Genomic DNA, 21,111 nt, shown 5'->3' with positions numbered 1-21,111 from the left:
AAATATCTGTAATAATTCAAACTTTGCTGCATTAGTAAGTATTTTTCTGCAACTAATTTCATTACTTCTGGGCAACTAGGAGTTTATTTAGACATCTGATTTGACTGACTGCTCACAAATCCTACTCCAGGCACTGCAAGAGGCTCACTCTTAACTCTTACTTAGGGTTAGCAAGCCCTGAGGTTTGCTTGTGTGACTGCTTTTAGAGTACTTACTGATCTCAGGTCTTTAAAAAAAAAATAAGCTAAACCATATATATTTTTTTTTTTGTTTAGAACATTGGAATTTTTATTTCATAAAAAAGAAAACGGATCATTTCAGTAGACTGATTTGGGGAACAGCTAACTTAACTAAATCTAAGAAATTGGTACTGGCAGGCACCGAGGGATGAGCAGCCTGAACACAGCAGCACAGGTAACTGAGCTGTAAGTTTGTGTTACCAAATACCCTAGTGCTGCATTAGCAGTGAAGGTGTTTTCCTTCTGAGGTACACACCACAACACTAAGCAGCATTCCTATATCTGCAACAGAAGAAAAGGAATCACAGAAGTTGCTGCTGTATGTTAGCCCTTCTGCTCCCACATTGATACATATCCAAAGTTTCTAGATGATTCCTTGCTGAGTATGGCAGAAACTCAGAAGAGTAGAGGAGTGTCTTCCTTGACAGCCATCCAGAAGGGACTTGCAAAATCACTATCCGACAGGCCTGGTAGTGCAGCTGAGCAGCCTGAGCTGCTGCCCTACCTGCACACCCCTTCTCCTCCATGGTGGAGCACAACAGCAGCCACATCATCTCCTCACGCTGCCCTCAGCTTCCTCCTTTCTGTTGTCACACTGTGGCAGTAACAAAGGATGCTCTCTTTTGAGAGGGATATCTCTTATCTGCCAGACATTTTCAACCACAAATGCATATGTTTGTGCAGTCTCCAACTCCGCAGTCTCGAGCCAAACCATTCTTGTGCACCAGGGTAGGGGTCCAAATAAACTTGAACACCAAAACCAAGGCAGAAACAGACTCCCTTAAGGGATGACAAAGGCACAGAGCCTTGTGACAGAACTGACCTTGCTTACGTGGCATAATAATAATGCTGGTTGCAACAGCATTCATATTCCCCCATCTGTACTCCCTGCTGCATCAGGAAGTACTGCCAAAAGGTTCTGAACACGTGGCCTTCACAACTTAAAAAACAAGTGAAAACAACTGCTCCCATTGCAATATTTACATTTTCAGAGCAATTATAAATACATAATAGTACATGCCTTTATAGCTTCTTCTACAGTGTTTTAGTTTGGATCACTTTTACCTCTCAAAATAAATATCCCTACTAGGCAAGCAGTAGTTGGCTGAACAAAGGGAGCTAGTCCCTGCACAATCCAGCTCCATGGTGCAGCTATTTTAAATGAAACAGGCTTTAACAGCAAACTTGTTTAAAGCTAAGCTTTATGCAAGGCAGTCTACAGAACACATTCATAAAGTTTTAAGAACCTAAATTAGAACTTAAGTTGCAATTAGGCACCTGCTCCGAGAAGCAGCAGTTACCAAACTCTCTTGCCTGGGGTCTAGAGACTCAGCTTATGGGCTTTTGATTTCCACTGATTCTCCCATGCTCGGACTGGTCCGTGACCACCATGGCAGGACTGAACAGTGCTGGGTCCTGCTCCCAAGCACAGCCAGCATCTTCTGATAGTGCTGCTCTTTCCCTAAGCCTCCTAGGGATCAAAACTTGGAGTGGTGCGGTCCCACTCTCTTCATAGATCACGAGGACTGAGTGCTTCACAAAACACAGCCAGTACACTTACTTCTTCCAAATGAAAATCCTAAGGAGAGCCACCCTCTGTTACCTCTCGGCTATATACAGGCTCAATAGTTAGAGTCGATATACCAAAGCGAAAGAGATCAAAGCAGTATTATATCCCCATCCTGAAAGAGTTCAGAGCTACAGTTCCCACCTGGCAGAAGAATGCTCCACGCTATAATTCACATATAAAACAAACAAACGTAACTTCTCAAGTGCTTCTGGAAAAGAAAAACTACCACAGAAAACTAAGTGCTTCTGGACTACCAAAGAACACTAGGCCTTTCTCATTTTCAGTATCACAGCTCAGGGTGCTATTAAAACAGATAGGAGGGAATGTTACATTTGTGTGTTGTGCAAAGTAAACTCTTGGCTTTAAAATCATCCCACAGACTAACAGCAGGGAACGTGTCTTTGGTAGCAGCGTTTTAGAGTATCAGTCTGCCAGCGAAGAGGCCTCTGTTTCATAGGCTTCGAAGCTGCCTGTTACGCTGGTAAATTAAATATGAAAACAGAGAATGCAATCAGTTTTCCAATGTACTCTATGTTTCTCCTTGTTTTAACTAAAAGAAACTCTTGAAATTGCGATTGTCATTACTGCCTTTGTGAGCTGCTTCTTGTTGTAGCCTGCTGGATCTTTGTCTTTGCAAATACTTTTTTTTCCCTGTGACCCCCAACTAAATTTATATTAAAAATGACTCTTCCAACAATTGCTACAAAATTGTCGTGCTGGCAAGCCTAAGAAAGAGAAATCTCCCCATGAAGACGTCCAGTAAGGACAAAAACAGCAGATGGTACCCATAGGGCCTCTGCCTATGCACGAGCCTCAACAGGAAGGGACATAATGGTATGAGAAATGCTATCATAATTCAGTCTCCCCATAAGTCAGTCCCTCACCTCTTTGAGTGCGTGCCTGCTGGTACCATTTGTGCTTTGCTTCATGAAATGGAGATTTGTTCTGCGTAAGAAGTGTCCACTGGGACACTGAAAAGCCCTCAGTAAAATTTCTCTAATCCATATTAATATCTATCGACCCGCTCTGGATTTATCTAAACAATCAAGAAGGTGAAGGAATTATTCATGGGATTATTCAACCCATGCAGCTTCCAGCATGGCCATCCACCTCATTCAGGACATTTCATTTCCAGACGATTCCTCCTTGCAGGCTCTATCGACCAGAGATAAAAGACCCAGGCAAATGCTACACAAGGGGCACAGGCACCAGGCTTTGCAGCCTACAGGGCTAGGTGCCTGAAGCCCAAGTTCCCTCTTCTCCAAACAGAAGCAGAACTTGAAAATTCAACAGCCATGCACAATTCATACAATCCTGTCCCCCACCAGCATATTTTTGGTTCTCAGTAACACTTGTGTCAATGGCTTTTTCAGGCCTTACACAAAAAGGAGAAAGGAAAAAATTGGAGCCATATAAACTGAAAAATAAGCTATAAAACAGCAAATCCACAAAAAATAGGCTTTCACGCATTGCTGGGGTATTGCTTTTGCACTGATGGCAATGAGCGCGAGTAAAAGTATTCTGCAGAACCAGCTTTGAAAGTCGCTGGTCACCACCACAGTGTAACAAGGCTTTGTTCATCTGTGTCCCTTCACCTACCAAAGCTGCAGATGGTCAATATTAACCAGATTCAGGTGTGATAACTAAAGTGTGTGTAAAATTTTGATCCAAGAATACCTGGGGCTTGCAGAAGTGGTTATTTGCCCACCCAATATAACCTATGATGAATGCTTTAGCATTTTTTCATAGCAGGAAAAACTACAACCTCAAATGGAGTATACCTTTGCATGGAGTCAGAAAACACGCCCTAAACACAATCTGTGGATGATCCAGTAGGTATTGCTCTGTGAATCTGAGCTTTGAAAAAAATCTCACAAAGATTAAAGTTTTGTGGGAGAAGACTCATCCTATAATAGACCTTGAAACATTATAAAATACTAAAGCAACACTGCATGTGTGTGCAAAATCACCAGGAGTAAATTGCTTTCTTATAAAAAAGCTATTAATAGCCCACAAAGAGGGCAGGGTATCACAGAGATCATCATTAAAATGTCAACATCTGACACTAGACACTCCAGGGTTTTAAAATCTTACCCTGAAAAACTGTCCTATTGCTGTGTCAGTGGGGTCTCATCAGCCTTCCACTTTCGCTGTCACCTTTTATGCATGAGAGACTGCAAAAAAGGTCAAAACTAAGAATTCTGTTGCTGTAACTTAACATTGTTACATGTTGTTATCAGATAAAATTTAAGAATGTTTGGATTAAAGGCAGCCCAGTCGAAGATGACCCTAGAATCAGCATTCAAAAGATTTCTAAGAAGTTTGTAAGACGCACTTCAAAGCACTGTAAGGCCACAGTTCCCCTTTTACACTTCGGGGGGGGAGGAGACAATTTAGCATTTATAGAGTCCTCTAGAGGTTTATTTGTGGTTAAGTCTTTGCTGCAATTACTACCAACAGATACAGCATTCAAGAAAGCGCGTGAGCGAACACTACAGCAAGCACCAAGCTGAAGCGCAGGTTTCATCCCTAAATTAAATACCAAGAGTGGGAGACGTTTGATGCCTCTCCTAGCAATTCATACAGATCTATGAAAAGAACAGGATTTGCACTCTTTTTTTTTTTTTCTCTAAAAGCATCTTATTGCTACAGACAAAATGCAAATACAGAAACGTGGGGGAAGATTTCTTTCTTACCACCACCACTGCGGACCACTTCTGGCACCTGGCAACTCTCAGAGTAACAGGAGAATTCCCATCTCCTCCCTCCAGGGAAGTACCACTGCTTATGTTTCAAGCGATTTGCTTTCTCATTTGCCTATAAGCAAAAAAGACGTTCTTCAATGAATCAAGGTGAAAATACTTTGTTTAAAAGCAAAATACAATGCAAACAACACAGAGCTGCTAACCCTGGTCACAAATTCTTTAACTCAACCACTCTCTATAAATATTACCCATCTTTCTCTTCTCTTTGGGGAAAAAAATAAAAAAACAAAAACAAAACAGAAACCTCTTCCCATATACTAATATTACACCCTGCTCCACAGGTAACAACTACTATTGCTTTCAGAAGGTCTGATTGGCACATATCTATGAAATTAAAAGCAAATGTTCTCAATTTATATTTAGTAGTGAAATTGCAGCTCCTATTCAGGATGGAGAAGGGGCTTGCATACTTAAGGACTAGCCTACTTTTCCTAGCTTTACTAATAAGCATAACAAAAGGTATTTCTTTTTACCTACAAAACCCTGTCTTGATAGAAGTTATTTGAAAATGAAGCAGAAGCAATTATCCACTCTCAAAACACACACTTAATCCCTATATTTTATTAAGAGCAGTTTTTTTTATGATCCTGAAGCAATTAAGTTAATCATTATTTAATTTTAGATTTACTGAACTGAAGATTTACTTCAGACACAAGCTCACTTTCTACATAATTTAGTCTCAGTAATTAGAGATGTACTTTACCCAGAGGTGGCTTGTTTAAAGTGTGTTATGTAATTTCACAAGCCTTACAAGCTCGGCAAGGTTTGTGCAGAAATCTACAAAGTTTGTTAAACCTGAGGGGGGGGGGGGGGGGGGGCATTTTTAGACTGAAAACCTGATTTTCTCAAAAATAATAATTAATAAAGGAAGAAAAAAAAGTTCTTCAAACACCTGCCCTGCAAGTTAGATGCATCACAGAAGGGAATACAAAGCATTTCTCAAACCCACCACTACCTTTACCAAAGATTAAAGCCGTAAGAGCAAAAATGTTCTTCTCACACCATTTGCTTCATTTGCTACTGATTTTAACCAGGGTGTGGGGTCTACAGGAAGAGGTGGGTTTCTGAAAGAACTCCCAGCAGATACCTGGCACTGGAAGTAACCAGTACTCAATCCCTTAGACACTAGCAGAGTGCTGTGACAGCTGTATAGGAGGAGCAGAAATACAGACCGGGCATGTAGGATCACATAGTATGTATTTACCCTGGATACCAAGCCATTCAAAAACTGCTTAATTCTGACCTAGTTCTGACAAATTTGTGCAGCCCTCACGTTGACACCAAAGCACGCTAGCAAACACTAGTTAGCCATTCAGCAACTAACGGGCTACCTCGGATTTAGGTCTGTATGCAGTTAATGACTCCGCTGTCTGCCAGTCCATCTGGGCTGGCACCTCTCCCTATGCCAGTTTTCTGTCAAAATGCATTCGCTGGTTTTTGGAGCAAAGGGTACCACCATCTTTTGCCATTGTCATTAGAGACAAGGAAGAGAGATGACCAGGCAAGCATTTTAAAGAGATACGCCACTTTTTGCAACTCTTTCTCACGCAAGTTGTCCAAGAAACCAAAGCACAATTGCTCAACACAATTAAACCCAGCTATTTTCAAACCAAGAGATCTCATTCCCTCCAAATGTGCAAAGTGTAGATTCATTTCAAGACTTTAATATTAGTGTTTTTATGATGCAGTTTGACTTTCTGCATAGAAATGACTACAGAACTCATGAGCATGTGGCATCAATGGCACACAGGATTTCACCAAAGACTGACGGAGGAAAACATGAAGCTACAGACAGACTAGGACATAACAGGTTTGCTGAAGGGAGATTACTAAAAATAAGTGCAAGTAATTCTCAGCTATCTGGATCTCCAGAAAACATTGAATCATGCTTTTCCATGTGGTGGTACATTAAGTAAGCAAAGTTGGAGACCAGTAGAAGAACAGTGACACCAGGCCCAAGAGAGATGGTGACAGACAGCATGGAAAGAAAAAGTTGCAGACATTATCGAAGTTACTAATGAACACATTAAACACAAGCCTAAAATCAGTCTTTTGGTTCATTTTAACCAAATGATGGTGTACGTACAAAAGTAAAAATAAAAAATGACAGCAGCTGATGACAAAGTTGGGAAGCAATTTCAACACAAATGTGAACTGAGTTGTCATACAACAGGCACCACAATCTCAAAGGCTGGAGCCATACAAGCGGGATGGAGACACATTAATGTACAAAGCACAACCCCATATGTAAACAAGCAAGCCCCAGCCAGACGCTGGAAGATGACCAGTGCCTGGAGCAGAAGGGCCTGGATGTGCTAGCTGATCCTAGCACAAAACACCTCAGTCACCACCGAGATGCAGTTGTGAAAAATGCACGTGCAATCCTGGGATGCATCCAGAGGAGCAATTCCAGCAAGGACAGGAAGTACACGGGAGGCCCTGCTAAAATCCCATCTGGACTACTGTACAGGAGATGTGGCCCATGTTCAAGAAGGAGGATCTAGAACAAGCAAGTCTGAAGGAGGGCTTCCACACTGCGAGCATGCACGGAGACGTGCATGCACAGCTGAACGAAGCGGTTTACAGCAGGTGCACTTGCCCCCTGTTAGACAATAAGGATAAACATCAGGGAGGGGAATAAGCCAGAAAGGCTGCTGATACCAGAACAAACTGCCATCAGCTGGCCAGGAGTTAGCTTAGGCTGCAACCTAACCAGAACAGCAAAGCTGTGGGAGAAGCTTTCATGACCATGAACCTACATGTTTAAGGAGGCCCATGTTATATTAATGAGTTTATTTATCATATTTACAATACAACACCTGCTGCTCTTTACAGCTCCAACTATTTTTGTGGCTGTCCTGTCCAAAAACTTGCTGAAGGGTCTATAAAACAATCACCAAGATCGGCTGGTTCTTAGTGCTGGTTGTGGGAAGTTGGTACAAGTGTGGGGGTTACAGGAACAAAAAAGCTGACTTAGAGGGGAGGCTACAGAGCTCAAGTAACGTTCCCTACACATCAAAAAAGAAAAAAAAAATCCCCTAATTTAAAATAAATAAAATTTCTAAAATTATTACAACTCTGAAACATGTGTACAGTAATATAAAGTGCTCATTATAAAAGCTCAGCATAAAAACATTTAAGTCCTACTTCCCAATATCCCATGCTAGAGCAATCTGCAGAACTGATACAACAAAGCATGCTACAGGTCAACAAATTGCATTGCTTAAGCCAAGCTGCTCCTTGGAACAAGTACTTTTCCTGCTTTTGAAGTGATTCTTGAACACTGCCTTCATGGATTTCAAAGGGATCTTTGCCTTTTCACTGCATTTGTATGGTTTCTCTCATGCAGACATTCCACTAAAACTGATAATGCTAAGGTCAAAGTTCCCATAATGAAAGACTGCAACTGGTAGAATAATTTGTTTCAGTACTGAAGCAAGGCAGTGTTATGCAAGAAAACAGGATTTGAAAGCAAGTTTGGTCTGACACTTTCTACTGTATTGGTGCCTGCACAAGTATTTGAGCCCTAACATAAGAGCCTTTCAATTCAGGATCCTTATCTTCTCCAATTTTTTATTTTTTTTTTTTTTCAAAGTATAACCATGGACAAGAAACTGCAAATATATCAAATCTCTGTTCTGATGTCTGCCTAGACTGAACACACACACATCTAAGCAATACATTGAGCAAAGAAAAGTCACATTCAAGCACACACGTTTTTCCATTTCAAAAAAACTCTTCAATTAAATATACACGTGCACGCTTAAAAGCTGATGCAGTTTCTTTTGCATAGCACCTTGCACTGAATTCAATATAACAACCCCCAAAAACATATCTCCATTAGCTACCCTACTAACTCTACTTTGAAAATATTCTTAGCATTCCAGCATTCAGGACATACAGGACTCAGAGCTGAATACATCCAGCTTTGTCTTCAGCATCATCTCACAAGGGCAGCACTTAATAACCATACAGGTATCCACTGAAGGGCTTCAGCAAATTATTTCTTGTCACCTTCCTTCTACTGTGACCATCATATCTTAGAAAGAAAGCACCTAAAAACTTAATTCTTCACTAACAATAACTGGAAATGATAGACCCTGAAAGTGCTTTCAGAAAGAGGTCTTCAGTCACAGTAGAAAAACTAGGGCAGTATCAATAAAGGTATGAGGGGTTTAAAACACTTCATGTGAAGTGCTGTTGTTCTGCCCATCCAATGCATAACTGAACTGTAAATCTTCTTGCCATGGCCACTACAGGTGGCTTAAGTAGACTGAGAAGAGAGGAGCTAGACTCATTAAAGAAATGGAAACTATGAGATGACAGAGAAAATACTAATCATTGTGTTGGCTGTAAATCCTTCTACAAGGCATCCTTTATAAGCAAGGCAGACTACTGACCTACATGGACCAACAACAGATGCTCTCCCCTTTTAAGACAGAAATTAGACTTCTGCAGCAAACAAAGTATTTAATTTTCCAGTACAACCTGCAACCAAACCCTTCAGTTTTGAGCTTCTCTGTAAGACGGAGAACAGATAAGCAAAGCGAAGCAGATGAATGCATCCGTGGCCTCTTAATTCTGCAAACTTCTCTGTTTACCCACCACAAGCGAGCTTGTGTACCAGCAGAAGACAAGTTACATCTAATCCTGTCTGTAGCTTTCTGTGGAGCCAGGGCTCTGATAGATAAGCATCCTCCAGCATTTTCAGCTGTGACAGCTAAAACATTACTGCCCTCTTTTCTATGTCCCAGCCTTCTGCTGGGGATTACTGCTTCATAACTGGAACATGCACCTGAACCTTAGCTGCCCCAGTTCACAACTAAATTGCTTAGTTTAAACCCCTGATGAGTGTGCATTCTTGTCATGACTCTTATTTGTTTATTTAAAATATATATACAGCAGCTGGAAAATTATGTTGGAGTTTACTCTGATTAAAAGCCTACATAGGTAGATTTCTGCCTTCATTTCATGCCCTGTCCCAATCATGGGGACCAAGAGTCCCAGCACCACATTCAGAGTGAAACCTACAGTGCGCTGATGAGGCTGCACAAGCTTTTCTCCCAATACTCTGAAGTTTTTTTTGGTGTACAGTAGATTTATAGATAGCTTTTAGAGCTGTACATCATTTAATGGCCTTCAGTCTGGGGAAAAAAAATAAATCTCAAAACACAATTCTTCGTAATAAGTCACTAATGAGAAGAGATTGATTGCTAATTTTTCTGCTCTGCACAAGCAGACTTTCCAGGTACTTTAAATTAACCATTTTCTTACGGATTCACTGATAATTTTAATCTGAAGGAGTTACCTTGTGGGATTTGAGATTTCCAGTTAGTATTTGACAGAAATATCTTTACAGGCTCGAAGTTTCTAGCAGTGCCCTTTGGAAAGGCAGCCAGGCTGCATGGGGTGCCAGCTGGTCCCACCCATACGCGCGCCACAAGAGATCCCTGTGGCTCACATCCCCTGAGTATTCCTCTCCCCAGTGCTGGCGCAGAGAACCCTGCCACCCTTCTGTGGTGCGGGGAAGTCTATTTTTCCCAACTGTAAAGGACAAAAACCAGGCACAGCAAGGCCAAGTGACTCAGAGACCAACCACGCAGTGGATCCCAAGACTGTAGCCTCCCAAGACCCTTATGCAGACAAACAACATCTCCTTGAGCTCACCTACAGACTCTTCTCCCCTCTCCACACGAAGTACCTTTTAACAAGGGACTGCCACCAGGGTCGTGAGTCAAGCAGGCTTGGCTAAAAATATTCTCTAATACTGTTCCTCACCTGTCTCACTGTTGTCCACCTGATGCTCTGCCTTGACTCTGGAGACACTTCAAGCTTCCAAGCTTCTGCAAAGCACCCACCCCTATCAGCGCTCGCACCAGCAACCTGCTGGCAAGAGAGCCACATCCCAACACGGGGCACGAACCTGCATGGCAGCTATTTGTAGCTGAGGGATCCTCCTACTCCTCTGTAGTTCTTTTGCTCCTCATGACTAAACTAATTACATGTATTTCTGTTTATTCATAACTCAGACACAAGTGAAATTAAAAGGATATAGAACAGTAACCTACTTAAGAACTTTAATGAACGTGAAGAGCAGGATTTAGAAATAAAATGTATTCTGAAGCACTTGCAGACCTAAATAGACATTTATTCCCTGCCCAAAAGCCTTCACAGTCTGCATTAAGAAAGTAAAAGCCTTTTAAAGAGAGCTTTAAAATTCTGAACTTCTGCACGTAAGATCTGAATGGGCAATGGTGAAACTAGCCGCATTTGCTGTCATGTCTCATTCAATAGCACAGACAAGGAAAGTACAGTTAAACACACCTGTATTCTGAGAAAAGTGTTCTTCTCTGTTACGGGTGAAGTTATTTCAGTGAAGGAGATGATAATTTTGCACGCATCAGCTCTTCAGGATCTCAGGAAATCAGACATGTTCCACATATTCCTTTCCAAGCAAAAGTGGCCAACAAGATTTTTTTTCTTTTTCAAATACACATCTTCAACAGAGCTAAATGCCACAGCCTAGTGTTATGTGCTCCAGAAAAGTTTGTGCCTTTGAAGTAGTGTCCCCCCCTCACCTTGTTTACACATGGGAAGTTTTTTATTACTATCTTTATAGTATTTCTAATTAATCAGAAATACATAAATAAGATTTCCAGAAGGCTGATGGAGCTTGAGCTAATTACAATCTAAAACAACAAGGTAATTCCTAACAGGATGCATTATCTTTACGTTGTCCTAGCTTGGACTTTGGACTTGGCCAAACACAGCAAAAGAGTAAACTATTTTTTTTTTAAATGTTAAAAGCAGAGTAAAATAACTCAAATAGAATAGAGTACAGCTGCAGAGGCAGAAAATGAGTATTTTATTAACCATACACGAGTGCAGCTGACAAGCCCGCCAGCGGGTGACACAAAGCCCCCTGAGGGGCTGGGGCTGCCCCACCTGCGGCAGGTGGAGAAGGCCTCACCACAGCCCTCCCGCTGCTCACGCCAGCCCCGCGGCTGGCACAGGCAGCAGCAGGGCCCCAGCTTACCCTGGGTGAGCGTGGCCAGAGCAGGTGCCAGCTATTTTTAACGCCTAAACCGTGATATACATCTGACCCGCTGTTAAGTTGGAAAGGGAGAAGTGGCCGCAGCAGTGGCAGTGGGGAGGCAGCAGCACCGCAGCGAAGGGATGGCGATGGGCAGGATGTGGTGGTCATGGTTTGAAACACCCAGGGGGCTGCAGGAACGGCCTGCTCCCCACAGCCGTGCCAGGCTGGCTTTAAAGAAACTTATTTTCATATAGGAAAGATGGTGACACACAATCACATCACATATGTGGAGGAGAGAGGGGAGCAATTGCCAGAAGCCTTTACAAGCAGGCCAGGTTAACATCTGTCAGGAAGGAGGGCTGACACCTCCTGGGCCCCCTCTGACTCCCTGTGTTGTAAGTTAGCAGCTGCTACACACCTGCGAGATGCCAAAAAGCCTCAACCCTTCCTCCCTGAGCATCATCCAGTGCACAGCCCCTTTGGCAGCGGCAGGAGTAGCAGCATGCACCTGCTCTGGCTAATCTCAATGCTTCTGGACACTGAAATGTATGCACCATTTGTAAATAAAGGAATGTGGGGCTGAATTAATAAATTCTGAAGTCCTACCTGGCCGGACACTGAAGCAATAGTCTAATCTTCAACTAATTTAAATACATTAATTGATTCACAAGTTTGTTCTTGGAACAGAGATCTCTAAAGGCTATTCAAAATGTACTCAGTGGCAAACTATGTGCAAGGAATCATGTCTGCAGCAGATCATCTGCAAACTGAGAATTACTTTAAAATCCATTTCAAGTATATCTTTCTCCTGCTCTGAAAAATCTCAGCTTCTAAGATTAGAGATCTTTTGGAAGATTATTCATCTCCTCATCTCACACTTAAAAGGAGGCCAGAATCCAGACTGTATCTGAAGCCATTCAGTACAAGCAGCTTTCCTATCAAGGGACCATCTTTTCAGTGAGATCTATTATATATCTCAGTATTTGACTGAGATATTTAGTATCTTTTTTCCATAAACACAAGAGCTGAGCAGTCTTCTAATCTCTGAGATTGTACATGCCCATATTCTACAGCTACAGTAATTAAACTAACTTCTCGTGCCATCACCCACACCAAGTCTTTTCAGCATCTGGTCTATTCCCACATCGCAATCTTAAATCAAACCAAGATACGCTATTCTCTAAGATGAGATGACTTGTCTCTCCCTCAAAAATCACTGCAGCCAAAACGATTCTGAGCAGATATGAAGCATCTTGCTCAATAGCCAAAAGGTCTCTTTTAAAGAAAAAAAAAAAGAAGCAGACGTCAATGCTTGTGGATATTTTTAGCACCTGAGTTGTTCTATATTTATTCCTTTGTCTCTCACTGGAGAGGAAAAAAAAAGCACGATCCCTGATGAAGCATTACCAGGAAACATATTCTACTGGAAAGCCTGCTTTATGAATCTTAGCTTGATGAGCACTGCAACATGCATATCACACCACCCATTCAACCATACTTACCTCAGGGTTACGAGTATACACAGAATAACATTTTCTCAGTTACAAAGAGGTGCTCAAAAAAAAAAACCATAAAGCAAACTCCTGAGCCTAACCCTTTTGTCATTCTATTTTGATGCAACACCTTGGTCTTATGCTTAAGAACTGCTAACTTGAAGTATTTTGAATGGTGTAAGCCACCACGAGCCTGCCCCCCATAAAAAAATCTCAACAAACCTTATGGGATAGCTATTAGAAGCAAAATGAAAGCACCACCTCCAGCTCCGGGACACACCATACTTCATCAAAACCTCAAGTCAGCAGTGACAGCAGCATCTTGGGTAATATTCAAGCAACAAAAGGTTACTTCTCTCTTCCTTATTCTGTTTCCTTAGAGTTGTCACTTTCTTGCCCACAAGACTCAGGTCCCATTACCTCCAAAGCGTTTATTCTACCCCAATATCATCATGCCTCTGATCTTATGCAAATTAGCTAAAAATTTGTTTTCAAGGGCAGGATACAGATTATCAAAGGCATGGGTTATTTGTGTGGGAAAGAGATACTTCTGATAGGCAGGAAAAGCAGACTGTGTCAAGGAAGCTATTCCTAGTTGTAGTAAGCTTCCATTAAAAAAGAAAAATTAAGACAGGGTCTTATATCATCAAAAATCAGTTAATATATTTTGAAGCTAATAGCATTTCAATTTCCTGCTCTAGAAAGGTACCTGTTACCCAGCCACAGTTATTTGAAAAGTTTGTGTTATGCTAGGTCTCTTAACATATCATAACAGAAAACTTGGGGTATTAGGGGAAAGACGCTGATAAAATACTTACCCCTGTATATAAATCTCAAACTTCTCTCTCCTCTGACCTTGAAGGACAGTCTTCTTTCCAGACAACCCCTATCTACAAGAGGCGTATCTCATCACTCAGCCATACCCTCCAAGTTTTTTTTTCCAACTGGCATTACCTATGTATTGACAGCTCTCTAATCCCAGAATAAACAAGAGACAGCAAGGGACTCCATAGCATGAAACTGAACCAGAAATGTCTCACTGCACACACTGATATCAAACGAATGAGTTCAGTCAGAGTCAGGTTATTACTGAATTGATGCAGTGCAAATTACTTCAGTTTGCAACTTGCCACAAGGTTTGGAAAATCCCTACTTCTGCACTATAGGCTTTTACAAGTTAGAAGTATATGCGTCTCATTACATCAACCGCAGACTGACCCTTGAATATTTGCCTTTGAAGACCTTGCACTGCATCACTATTGCACTATGGAAGCCAGCAAGACTTTAGTTTAAATTTACACAGTTTTAAAACAAGCCGCTCTGAAGGTTTTTAACTGAGCAAACCCACCTAACTACTTTTTTTTTTTTTAAAAAAAAAACTTTTCTTCCCCCCCCCCCCCCCCCTTCCACTGGTTAAAATGTTTCCCATTCAGCTGTGGTTTAATTTTTAGTCTCCTGGAGAAAACAAAAAAGAAATAGCTAGCTCTAATTCAAGAATCCTCTCCTCTTAACCATATCAAATTCATCCCAAAAAAAAAAAAAAAGAAATTCTCTTACTATTGCCAGTTCCTCTTTTACTGCCAAAGAACAGTTTATCATTGCAAAGTACCCCAAAGCAAGGCAACAGAAATATCTAAAGTTGTAGAAAGAAAGAAAAAAAAACAATCCACAACCATGTCAAACCCATGTCCCATAATCAACACAAAGTTTGGGTTTGCTCAGGAGTATAGCTGTGGAAGAAGGGATAACAAATTTATTCTTATTTCCTGGATTAGAATCCACTGAGCTCACATTGCAATTCTTTCCCATACAATTTGTCTACCTTTTGTGAACTGAATAATCCCCTTTTCAAAATGGATTAAATTCCAGAGTAAGCATGGCAAGAAAAGTTTGTCCAGAAACATGCATTTTGAGTAAGTTTTTTTTCCTTCTTCTCTCTCACCTTCGGCACTCTTCCCTTCTGCTATATTATTTAATGTCCAAATTAAGCTGTTTTGTGGCTTTTGTTAGTACTCTGGTGTCAAAGTGACCACATAACCTGTGAAACCACCTGTATAACTACTGAAAGCAGTAACATGCAGCTAGGTATAACCCATTTGTAATTACAGACACAGCGTCTCTCACATACCCTTCTCAGTACTGGAGCCCTCCAAGGTGCCTCTCCAAGCAGAGCCCTGCAGACATCCTAAAGATATGGGCTGATTCCTTAACAAGAGCCAGGGACACCGACTCACAAGGACACATCCAAACAAACAACTTGGGGGGGGTCACTCCCAGGACAGCAGTGCTGCAGTCCAGAGAATCGTCTCCAACACATGGGCTACAAAAATAGCTTCTTTCAGAGGACTTAAGACTGCAACAAGACCTCCAGCACCTGCCCCTAGTATGACAAGCTGGAAAAAGCAGCAAGGAAAGACAAGCAAGACCATCACTGAGACCCAGCCATAGCCAGCAAAGGCACTGAGGAAGCCGCTGACTCAAGTGACCTAAAACTGTACACTAATCCACAGCGCTGCTCTGCTTTTGAAGGGAACACCTCATAGTTTCTGCTTATGGCACACTGACTTCGGTCACAGAATGATTTTGGCGTGCACATACCAGACTCCCTTAGGATGAAACCAAATCAGAAGATCCACTTAGCGTCAGCCCAGAGCCCACTGGTGACACAGGCATCCAAAGCAACAGGCAGACCGCACCTCCCCAAAGTCCTCCAGTGTATCCCAGGCAGTCAGCAGGAGACTCCGACAGCCTTACGCAATACCTGGAATACCCTCTGCTAAACAGAGAAAAGTGCAAAGGGCACACCATAGCCCTAAGTAGTGTGCTTTTGTGTTCAACTTTAACCGCCAGCTCTCAGCTCTTCATAAACCGCTTCATCTTTCACTGAGGCCTCTCTTGCCTCAGTACCATTTCTTTCCTCAACACCTGCCCTCCCTCTTCTGCAGCCTTCTTTACTGCTGAATGCTGCCACTTCTTAGTTTTACTTTGAATGTGCTCTTTCCAAATGTCCTTTCCTACAGCAAAATCAACCTCTTCAGCCTCACAGAAGACCCAGCATGGTGACACCTGGAGTCACATGGAGACAGCACTGCTCATCATGTTATGCTGAAAGGCGGCCATGGCATCTCCAGTGCCAAGAGGTGGCCAACTAACCAAGGAGCAAGATTGCTGACTTGGGAGTGCAAGAAGAGTGGTAATCAGTGGCACAGATCAAGGTTGCCTTCTTAAAGGCCATGGGGGTCACATGTCAGGCATACCCTTGCTACAGACATTTTCAAACAGGTCTTTGGGCACAACATCAACCCTACCTCCGAACAAAGGGATGTGCCTGCACTGGGGCCAGGGTCAGCACACAGGAGATTCTGTAAAAACAGCACAGCCTCCATCATCCCTGCGCTTCCCCTTCCCAGACCCTGCAGGTGGGGAAACATCAACACGCAGGGAACAGACAACAACTTTTTTCCTTTCTCCCCCGTGGCCAGCATCAATGACCTCCTGCATTAACGTCTCTGATTCCAACCCAGGTAAGCTCACTGCTTTTCTATACCCATTGCTAGGGAAGAAGGGTGTGTGCACAAGAGTTCAAACAGAATTGCAGTGCACTGATCTTGCATCTGCTAAAAGTCAAAACAAACATCAGCAGTCTGACTGGGAAGGCTGTCATGCCTTTAAAAGCAATTCCACAAGGGCAAAAGACTGCTGTTGCTCATGGCATAGCAAGCAGCTAAACCAGAACGCATCAGTCCACTGTTACCCTGTACAAAAGCATTGCTCAGTCCTGGTGACCAAGCACATGCCTGTTCTGCTCTTCCAGGGCTTCCCACAAAGACCCTGACATTTGGCCACCTACTTCCCCAGCACAGTAGGGTATGTGCTGATAATGTGGTAGAGGCACTACCCACAGCAATGCTTTCAATTTCATCTATGGCTGATGGTGACCATAATTTGGGCTGTTTCCATTTCTTTGGAATGCGAGGCAGGGAGTAGCTCTTGCAGTGGTCATGCACAGTAACACACTTCCCTTCACTCTGCTCCCTCTTTCATATTTTAAGAGGTGTGAAAACTTGAAAACCATTCACTACATTCGGTCATCGAGGGTGAGCAGCAGTGCTCCAGTCTAACTCCTGATACTTCCCCCCAGTGATGATCCTCCTCCTGCAGATGTCTCCCAGGGTCCCTGGAGGCTCAGCACGGAAGGAGCTGCAGGAAGAAGATGAAAGGGCCTGAGAAAAGACTCACCCACTTTCTCAGTGCCATGAGGGTTCAGTAGCCACCTGTGATTCAGAGGAAATTGGAAATACTCACTTTTTGCGGGGGTAGGACCAGGAAACACGTTCCACCTCAACAAGGCAAGATACGAGGCCACGGCCCAGAAATCCCATTCCATGGTCTGAGGCCTGCAGGACTGCCAAACGGCTGCCCCTACTGCTTACCTAACGGTGGCTCTGAGCCAGGCAGCAGGTTGGAATCAATAGACACACTGCCTGGGGATTCACCGAGAGCAAAGGCCCGGATTATCTTGTTGATACCACCCACATGCACTACGCTAAGCTAAAAGGTTTGGAAGACAGCCTTGAACTACACCCAGACCGGACCCGCTCACCCCATATCAGCTCACCACTGGTAGTAGGAACTGAAGGTCATGCGATTTTACAGATGACAGTCCCTCTTTTGCGCAAGGTCTGGGCTGCTAATGTTTCATTTGGGGACAGCAGAGATGCGGTGCCGTCTGATGGCAGAAGGCCTTGACCTTTCATACTCAAAGGCTCTGTGCCCACTGCTGGTCATTTCATGTCTCGAGGGCAACAGCATCCTGATACACCAAACCTGCCCACCAGGGCCAGAGACAAAGCTGCTACAAAACTTCTGAGAAAGTTGTTACTTTTGCCTTGTTCCCCAAACTACAGAACGTCCTGGAGGGTGAGAGTTTGGCCATTTGGTTGTGCTCCTTGGGCAGCTGGTGGTGAAAAACACCAATGTCATAGAGTCAGCAGGCTGATTAAGGTTAATTAAGGCAGCAGGTTGAATGGGTCACTCAAGTGAGCAGGAACAGAAATTAACTTTGATCCCACAAGATGCTTGCACAGGCACTAGTGGCAAGGAAATGATGTGCTAGCACCTTTCCTGTGAAAGAAGACAGATGACAATTTGACACTTCCTGGAGGAACAGTCCAAGGAGCAGAGGTCAGTGGGTCAGTTTTTCTTCAGAGACCTCTGCAGCACATGCACTGGGAGGGCCGTACGTCTGGGGAGCAGGCTAACCTGAATGCAGAGAACACTAAGGAGACATAAACCCCACAAAACCGAAGCCTGATCTACTGGCCTGCTCCTGCTGCGCCGCACGCTTGACCAAGGCAGATACAGTCAGCCACAACTCCTCTGGCAAAGAGACTGTCTCCCTGTGCAGAAGAATCCACAGAGGGCAGCGCCAAAACCCAGGCCAAAGCCCAGCACCACACTGCTGGGAAGAGGTTTTTTTTTCTGCTAAAAAGGCATTGTGAGTACTATGTGCTGTACTGCACTACAGTTCTGTTGTTTTGGGCTTGGTTGTCTTAATAAACTTTTGTTTGACGTGTCTGCTGGGAAGGTGCCTTTTAAATCCTCCTTTCCCCACAAGGCCTACATTTGTTTTTATAGTTATAGTCACTACAACTACTAGAAAAGTCAGAGACTAGGACGTATATTTGAACAACCGATAAGGGCAGAAAAGCAAACTACACAGTCCTTTTGACTTCCAGTTTGAGCAATATCCTGAATTTGAACATTTTCACATGGGTATATTTTCCACTTCATCCTCTAAACATGACATTCAAAAAGCCAGAGGTTATCGAACACTGAGCTAGTATTAATCAGCCTCTCAGGATCTGAAGCCCTCTCTGATCTCATGGGCTGAGGGTAAACTGCTGTAGAAGCCTATTTTCCCCTTTTTTCCCCCTATTTATTTGTTCTTTGCTGGACTTTGTGCTGATTTGCAAGTTATACAGAGAGTTTAATGCAAGGGTATGACTTTACTTTTGCATGCACCCGACCAAGCAGTGTAGCCACTGTTACTTGAGGCAATACTCTACTGCCAGACCCACGCTGCTAAAAGACAGGCCAGAAGGCCAAGCAAAGCTGACTGCTCCATATTCACCAAAAAAAAATTACACCAATCTTTAACACTATTTCTAGAGACAGGCAGAATTTTTCAGTAATTACTTGCTCTATTTTTGTGCTTTCCCAGTTCCTGCACTAGATGCTCACCCTGACAATCCCAACCAAAACTGATTATCAGCCACTGAAATCTGAGATACCAGGTCTCTCTCTCTCTCACACTTAACTTATCCCTACGTAGAGGTAAATCCTCTGGTGGACCTTGGTGTTGGCTCCCCAAAGAGGGAAGAAACAGCTGCAGAACAAAAGGAAAACCAAATGAGGCAGTTCACTCCAGGGAGTAGCCAAACTGGGTGTCAGGGAGAGAAGGGAATCAAAATGTAAATTCAGGGAATGGGCTAGGCAGATCTGGCAAGCTGCCTGAAAGAGGGGACAGAAATGTTCCACCTCCAATGAGGATAACAGGACCCTCATAAATGCTGAGGGAAATTCCTCAGCAGAGCTATAGACTAAAACCTTTGTACCATGCACTCCTGTTTGTGTTTGGACAACACTCTGAGGCCTGGGGAAAGAACTGATTTGAACACAGCTCAAATCACTGGGCTGATGAATCAGCTCACCAGTGCACACTCTCCTTGGGGAAAGAAGAGAGAATTGGCAGAGGACAGCGCTGCAGAAGATACCAATATTATGAAACAGCTGCTGAATTTGATGCAGGAGCAGACCATTGAATTAAAAACATTTTGGTGCAGTTTTCTTGGCTATAATTGCCATCCCCAACCAAGCACATCCTACAGCCCATAAGGAACAAATGCATTCCCTTAGAAATCCAGCCATGGGCACTTCCCTTCCAACTCCAAAAAGTGTTGGAACAGCAAAACCCAAGGCTTTTGATACTGCACACGCAAGAAGCACCAAGACACAAAACACAGCAAAGATAAAGGAAAACCCATAAAAATTCTTTCAAGGATAGTATCAGTGGTGCATCCAAAAGCAATGAGCTTGTGACATATTTACAGCTGTATCATGAAACCTGCACTAGTTTGAGGATATTTTCTGCAGCAACTTATAGTCCACTGGCCTAAAGGCTGCATTGTTAGCTTCACTCTGTAACTTTCATACGGTTACAGGCAAAAAAAACTTGAAGTGTTTCCTATTAAGTTGTTTTTATAAAAACCTTAAAAAGCCCTTGGACCAAAACAGCAGAGCTGAGCTCCCCATAGGAACCCTACACAGCCCAATTCCTGCCTCTTCAGTTGTTGTAGAGGTTATTGCACCCCTTCTGCTACGCAAGGTTTTCACCTCCTCCTTTCCTCCCCTCCCCTAAGACAATCTCAAGCACCTGAAAAGCAGCGTTCAAGACTGCAGCATCAAGCCTTGCCATGAGGTGCTCTTCCTACAGTCCTCCAGGCTGCCATTCACCTTAAAAACAAAAACAACAACAAACACTGCTCGTGAAACACCGAAGTCAAGGGAATGGCAAGCAAGTCACCACCCACAGCAACTGTAGGAAAAACATCCTTCTACAACACAAGTTCTTTTCTCGTTGACAAAGATGCTGGAATGAGTTTAAGGATCCTGACGTCCCCAGCCTCTGCCAGTTAGCCCATTTCCGAAACGTGTAAGGTGACATTTCTCTGTTGAGACACAAAGGGGACTGTTTGGGAGATGGATGGCTCCAAACTGATGGCTTCATCAGTGACCCTAAGACACTCTGGGAGCCACTGCTGCCTTTCAGTATACTGCCACGTGACTCTTCGTGCCGAGAGCAGGCACAATACTAGGAAGACACGGACATAAGTACATAGGAGCAGCAGGAGACGGCAATTTCCCAGGCAGCGGCAGCCGCAGAGAAAGCCAAGCAGAGGGGAACCTCTCACATCCACCTGCTCCTGTGCCAAGCTGCCCCGGACCA

At 43.3% G+C, this 21,111-nt stretch overlaps 1 protein-coding gene across 2 annotated transcripts in view; it reads right to left on the bottom strand.

The window, feature by feature from the left end:
* The window catches only part of AGPAT3 (1-acylglycerol-3-phosphate O-acyltransferase 3), a 91,656-nt gene that overhangs the window by 46,573 nt on the left and 23,972 nt on the right, over positions 1-21,111 (bottom strand). Inside the window, exon 2 of one of the 2 annotated variants that reach the window (XM_080579130.1) lies at positions 4,506-4,626. The exons of the other annotated variant lie outside the window; for it this stretch is intronic. The gene's annotated coding sequence lies outside the window, so the exon portion shown is untranslated. The remainder of the gene's footprint in view (positions 1-4,505; positions 4,627-21,111) is intronic. 2 annotated transcript variants of the gene reach the window in all.

This window comes from Anser brachyrhynchus, assembly GCF_964034855.1.
Source record: "Anser brachyrhynchus genome assembly, chromosome: 1".
Classification (NCBI taxonomy): Eukaryota; Metazoa; Chordata; class Aves; order Anseriformes; family Anatidae; genus Anser; species Anser brachyrhynchus.
This window is presented reverse-complemented; position numbering and strand designations above follow the sequence as displayed.